The sequence below is a fragment of the Crinia signifera genome, chromosome 12 (assembly GCF_055691185.1).
Source record: "Crinia signifera chromosome 12, ASM5569118v1, whole genome shotgun sequence".
NCBI lineage: Eukaryota > Metazoa > Chordata > Amphibia > Anura > Myobatrachidae > Crinia > Crinia signifera.
Genome location: NC_139228.1, coordinates 43601805 through 43608145, shown reverse-complemented (window position 1 = coordinate 43608145; position 6341 = coordinate 43601805). Strand labels below are relative to the sequence as shown.

Genomic DNA, 6341 nt, shown 5'->3' with positions numbered 1-6341 from the left:
TTCGCATATTTAATGTGATGCGCTTTGGAGGCTGAAAAGTGCGAAGAGGTGCGATTTGCGGCGAAGTGGTGCGATTTTAAGTCACAAAAAAGTGTGAGTTCTTCCGCCGGTCATGTGCGAATTTTGGACCAACCGGAGTGCAATTTACAAAACTGTCTCCGCATGACTAAGAACCCCCCAACCTATTGGCCCATCTCTGTCCCCTCCATTATGCATCACACCCCCTATATAAAGGGGCATTGGCGCCATTTCACTCTTTGATAGGAAGTAAGGAGCATGGAGAGGAGCAGTGGCAGTGTGATTAGAGGAAGAGGAGTTGGTGGCAGAGTGAGGAGTGGCAGAGGGAGCAGTGGCAGAGGGAGCAGTGGTAGAGGGAGCAGTGGCAGAGGAAGCAGTGTCAGCAGCCAGCCAAGTGGGAGAGCCAGCTGTGTGGCAGGCAGCATAGCCACAGCAAGGCCAGCCCCAGGCCATGCCCTGGGCGTCCAGCCCCAGCAGGAGGAGGTGGAGGATCCGCTGGCATCCCCATCCTACAGCCAAGACCTTGACCATACCCCACAGCAGCTGCAGGAGGGCCACATGTCAGAGGTGGAGGAAGATGGTGGTGAGGAGGAGGAAGACACTGGCATGGAGGAGGAGGGGTACATGGCTGGAGTAGAAAATGAGGAGGAGGAGGAGGAGGAGGAGGAAGTGGAAGCTGGACGCACAAAAAGTGGCAGAAAGGTCCGTTTTTCGTATGAGGAAAATGCAGCACTTGTCCGGGCTATCCTGCCAGTGTTTGACCATTTGCTTGACAAATCTCACCACAAGACCACTGCACAGCGCAAAAGGGCTATGTGGAAGGACATCACCCAGGCGGTGAACGCTATCAGTCAGCACAAGCGCCTGGTCCGCAATGTGAAAAAGAGATTTAACGACATCAAACGGCAGTTGAAAAGTAAAATGGCCATGGAGTTGGAGGAGGCCACCAAGACTGGAGGAGGAAGCCCCACCACTGTGTGCTACAATTCATATGAGGTGAAGCTGAAGCGCATCATACCCCCTGAGGTCCTGCCTGGCATGCACGTGGCGGATACAGATAGACCGCAAACGCTATCCAGAGCTGGTAAGTGTGACCCCATGCAAACTTAAACATACATGCCAATGTTTTATAACTATAATGTTCACTTGTATTGTTATGCTAAGTAAAGTGCTGCTGTGGAACTACATAGCCCAGCAAGGTCATGCAGAAGAAATTGCATGCTCCTACTTTCAAATTGCTCATAATGCTGGGCCCTGTAGTTCCACAACTGCTCATATTGTTCAACACTGTAACATTCTTTCTAGCAGCCTAACATGTATGTGGCCAAAAACACAGAGGTGTACTGGTGGTTTAGCTGCCATGACTACATACCACAGATTATCCAATAGTTGTCATGTGGCCACTAATTTAATATTAATTTTACCAAATAATAGTGTTAAAAAAAAAAAAGTGTGGTGATGAAATATTGCAGTCCAAATCCAAAGGAAGTATTGTCCATTATAGTCATTTCAATGCATGGGTTTTGTAAATGCTTATCCATTGTAAGGTCCATAATGGCTGCCCATCTTTCCTTGTACAGATTGTCGATCCCGAAGTGCTGCAGCATCCAAGACAAGAAGGCCCGTTGGTGCAGAATCTGCGGAAGCAGGTAAATGAACAAAAAACACCCCATTACACATACAGTACACACACCCATGTCTCATCAACAATATCTCACACTACATTCATCTCCTGCTGCTACATTGCAATGGAAATGAATGTCATCTGAGCTAGGCATGTGACTTATTATTAATGTCAATGTTACATGCTGTATCGGGGTACATGCGTAAGTACATAACACCCCTAGGTATGTGCGTCCAGCATCTCAAGCCCTATGTAAAACAGTATAGATGACAGTGTGGCATATATATGCATCAGTACTTACCTCTTCATCTGTATCCACAGGTGCTATACAACTAGGGACCAACCAAACAGATTCTTCAATAATGGTGTTAGACGAAATGGACATCATTCTTGAACCGGTCGAGACCTTTGCGGCAGAGGAAGAAATGCAGACCTCATCACAGAGTGATCTTCCCCCAAGTGGGGTGTCTCCCAACCCACCCCCACCCACCAACACACCCCATACAGCAGCTTCTGCTTCCCAAGTAGCTAACTCCTTGGTCAATTTCAAGGACAAGCAGATAGAATTCATGGCCTCCCAAAGCCTGCAAATAGGTAACATCTAGGGGTACATGCGTGACACCTTTCTTCAATTACGCAAAATTGCAAGTAGTGTACGGGTAGGTGTAGGCACTCATGTGCGCATTGCTAACAGCATTGACACCCGTTTTGCAGAACAAACTTCTGCTATAAGGGAACAGAATAGGCATATTGGCAGCCTGGCGCAAAGTATAGCTGCACTTAGCCAATCATGCACAGCGCAGACCAATGCCTTAATAGGTATGCAGGCCCAAATACAGCAGCTGGAAGCCAATGTGGGAGGTGGCGCAGCATCAACCCTCAGCAGTGTATCCAGCACCCAAATAAGTGGCTCCCCCACTTCCCCACCCCGGCGGAGTGTTAGGACCCGTGGTGGCCTTGGTGCAGGTTCTAGAAGTGGTGTAGGGGTGCCAGATGCTGGCAGAAGGTAGCTCATATATATGTTTGTTCATTTTGTCAAATCCCAAACATCTTGTAACATGCCCCCACAGTTGTTATCTTTCACCTGCAAAAATGCAGATTGCGTCTGAAAAAGTAGGCAGAAGTAAAAATGTCTAACCGCATACCATTGTGTTTGTGTCTTTTTATAAAAAACAATTATTGTGTGAATTCTAACATATTGTAATGGTATATGACAATGGGATTGCACTAAAGTAGTGTGGGGTACAGTGGCGGAACTCCCGGAGGCAATGGAGTCATCTGCCGCCGGGCGCCAGCCTCAAAGGGGGCACTGACTCCATTGCCCCTGGTGTTCCACTCATTTGAGGTGCTGCCCGGCAGTACCCTAATGTATGTGGCAGCGATGCCCCCTCCAGCGGCGATGCCTCCCCCTCAGTCCTCCCTGTCACTTGGTTGGCCGCCGCTGTACTCACTGAGTGACAGCGGCCTGAGCAAATGAGAGCCAGCCAGCACAGTGACGAGGAGTCGGGAGTCGGGCAGGCCGCAGCAGCAGGAGACAGTCAGTAGCCATGTGGACGGGTGCCACTCAGGGAACACTGCATACAAGCTCCCGGCGTCCTGAAGCAGCCAGTCCCAGCCCCAGCATCCCCACCGCTCTTTCCCCCGACTGGCGCGTCCAAACTGCAAATATCGCCTCCGCCAGCCCCCTCCGGTCCCTCCCCAGCAGCTCAACTCCAACAGCCTGCAGGAAAGGACCAGACCAGACTGCAGCTGTTACGCAGGCCCTGCAGAGGCCTCCCCTCCGCTCAGCCGGACCCGCAGGACTGATCAAGGCTGAACCACGGAACATGAACCACCATCCGGACTCAGGAGAAGCCCGGGGAGCAGCAGCTCAGCGAGCCCAAGGACATCGGGCTAGAAGGTACCTGTCACCCCCCTCATCCCTCCCCCTCCCAGTCACCTCACACCCAGGTGGCCCCTCTTTGTGTGCGTGGCCCAGAAGGGAGCAGCACCCTGGGGCTCATGCAGCATCGGTGCAGCAGTCCACCTCCCACTCTAGCTCTAAATGCCTGCATCCAGGCTTTAGCAGCACCAGGCTGATTTTTACCACTCTCTCATTTATCTATCTCTGCCTGACCCCCCAATCTCTCTGCCTGACCCCTCTCTCACCTCATCCCTCTTTCTGCCTGATCCTACTCTTACCCATCTCTCTCTGCCTTATCCCCCTCTCATCTCATCCCTCTCTCTGCCTTATCCCCCTCTCATATCATCCCTCTCTCTGCCTTATCCCCCTCTCACCTCATCCCTCTCTCTGCCTGATCCTCCTCTCACCTCATCCCTCTTTCTGCCTGATCCCTCTTTCACCGTTCTCTATCTGCCTAACCCCCTGTCATATCATCACTCTCTCTGCCTGATCCACTGTCACCCCATCCCTCTCTCTGCCTTATCCCCCTCTCACCTCATCCCTCTCTCTGCCTTATCCCCCTCTCACCTCATCCCTCTCTCTGCCTGATCCCACTCTGACCTCATCCCTCTCTCTGCCTGATCCCCCTGTCACCTCATCCCTCTCTCTGCCTCACCCCCTCTCACCTCATCCCTCTCCCTGCCTGATCCCACTCTGACCTCATCCCTCTCTTTGCCTGATCCCCCTGTCACCTCATCCCTCTCTCTGCCTGATCCCACTCTTACCCATCTCTATCTGCCTGACCCCCTCTCACCTCATCCCTCTCTGCCCGATCCCCCCTCTCACCTCATCCCTCTTTCTGTCTGTTCCCACTCTCACCTCATCCCTCTCTCTGACATGCTTTCTCTCTGACATGCTTGTTTCTCTCCCCCCCCCCCCCCCCCCCCCCCCCCATCTCTTATTCTCCCTCTCTCTAGCTATCTATCTAGGGGGGCACCAACTTTTATCTTGCCTACGGGCGACATGGACGAACTTAAGCCACTGGTGGGTTAACTCCATGGCCGGCAAAGGTTGTGGATCTACATATTCCAGCAGGCTCTGACACTCATGGTTTGGACTGTAATGGTTGTAGTGTGTCAGGGCATGCTGGCACATGTAGTTCCACAACACCAGTGAGCCATGTTTGACTGCAAACGTCATTCATACATGTATCATATGTACTTACAAGCTAGATACCAGCAAGGGATAGGTCAGCACCACCATCTGCATCCGTTGGGCACTGTGTATTAGGCTAAATGTGGGTGGAAACAGATGGTATTGGTCAATAATTTGTTTATGAGTACACTTACAGCAGAGGTACATTTTTGAGTACAGGGCACATGTGCTTACCAGAAAAGTAACGGCTGCTGATGTATGTCCGGCACAACTTCTTTAAAGCAACTAACACTTGAGTAAAATGCTTAGAGAAAGTGGCCTGTGATACCCCCAAGGCCCATGAGGTCACAGAGTGGAGCCTGTGGCCAAATAGTAGAGGGCACACATTAATTTGTGCTGGCCAGACACTGCATAGTTGGCTCCCCCCCAAAGGGTCCAAATCATCTCTCACCTGCTCATATAAGTCCAACAGGTTAATGCGGTTCAGCGTAACCATCCCCACAACCTGTTGATCCGAGAGGGAGTCCAGGTACAGGCGAGCACGATACATACGTGGGGTACGCAGTAGTCGGGGGGCTACCAGGATCTGGTGCGCAGCTTCCTCCCTCCTGCGCAGTTCCTCCAAATGGGCCACATCAAAGATAAGCAACTCCAAAATAGTCTGCAAAATCTCCATGTTTGAAACCCTCACAGGTGTCCTTAATGATGTTGGGGTTTATGTAGGGGTGTTTGTGAGTGAAAATGAGGGCACCTGTGGTGAAATTAACCATGTGTGCACTTGACCAAAATGAGTTCTGGGCCAAATCGCCAAACAGAACCTGGTCTGAAATAAGTGCGATTATTAGACACCTAAAAAGTGCGATTTGCAAATGCGCATTGCATTAAATAAGCGAGTTGTATACTTTTCTATACGAAAACATCTGGATGCGATAAAAATGCGAATTAATTTCGCACTTTTGGTCCGCATGCCTTAACGCACATAATATGCGATTTCAGTCCCTTAGCGCACCCTATTAAATTGGCGATTTGACGGAAAAATGCGATGTCGCCATTTTGTTGACTAATTAACGCCAAAAAACGCAAATCGCATCCCATAGAATGTCACCCATGGTATTCATTGTAAAAATCCAGTAGGTTTCCCTACGGCTTAATTTCGTCAACACATCACTGCCCCTTTTATCAAGGGTAACGTGTTCTAAAGCTTTAAAAGAAAAGAAATCAAGATTAGAATTGCAGCAAGAGGCGAAATGTTGGGGAACACTATGTAAAATGGATTTATATCTAATACTCCTTGTGTATTCTAATATTCTAATTTTCAAAGGACGTTTAGTCTTCCCAATGTATTTTTTCCCACAGCAGCATGATAAAAGATATATGACACAGGTGGTTAAACAGGACATCCGACTTTTAATATTTTATGATTTAGTGTTATCACTATTAGAAAATTTATAATGGTCTTTGTCCACATATTGGGCCTTATTCTGGTCGGTGCGTACTTTCCTGAATTCTTCCGGAGCGGTCCGCACGCCACGCTGTGCGGACATCGTCCGTAGAAACGCCCACCGAGCCTCCGCATTCGGTTGGACTCACTCTTTAAGAAGAGGGCGTGTGTACGGACGACATCCAAACCTTGCGTGTGCGGTGGACACGAACAGATTCTGC

The 6341-nt window shown here is 49.9% G+C and overlaps 1 long non-coding RNA gene across 1 annotated transcript; it reads right to left on the bottom strand.

Moving 5' to 3' along the window:
- Window positions 1-666: 666 nt before the first annotated feature.
- LOC146049726 (uncharacterized) lies at window positions 667-6045 on the bottom strand. The gene is made up of 3 exons (XR_014466191.1): window positions 4750-6045; window positions 1944-2048; window positions 667-1655 (listed from the first exon to the last, which is right to left on the bottom strand). It is a non-coding gene; the product is annotated as an uncharacterized LOC146049726 (long non-coding RNA).
- Between the last annotated feature and the right edge of the window lie 296 nt (window positions 6046-6341).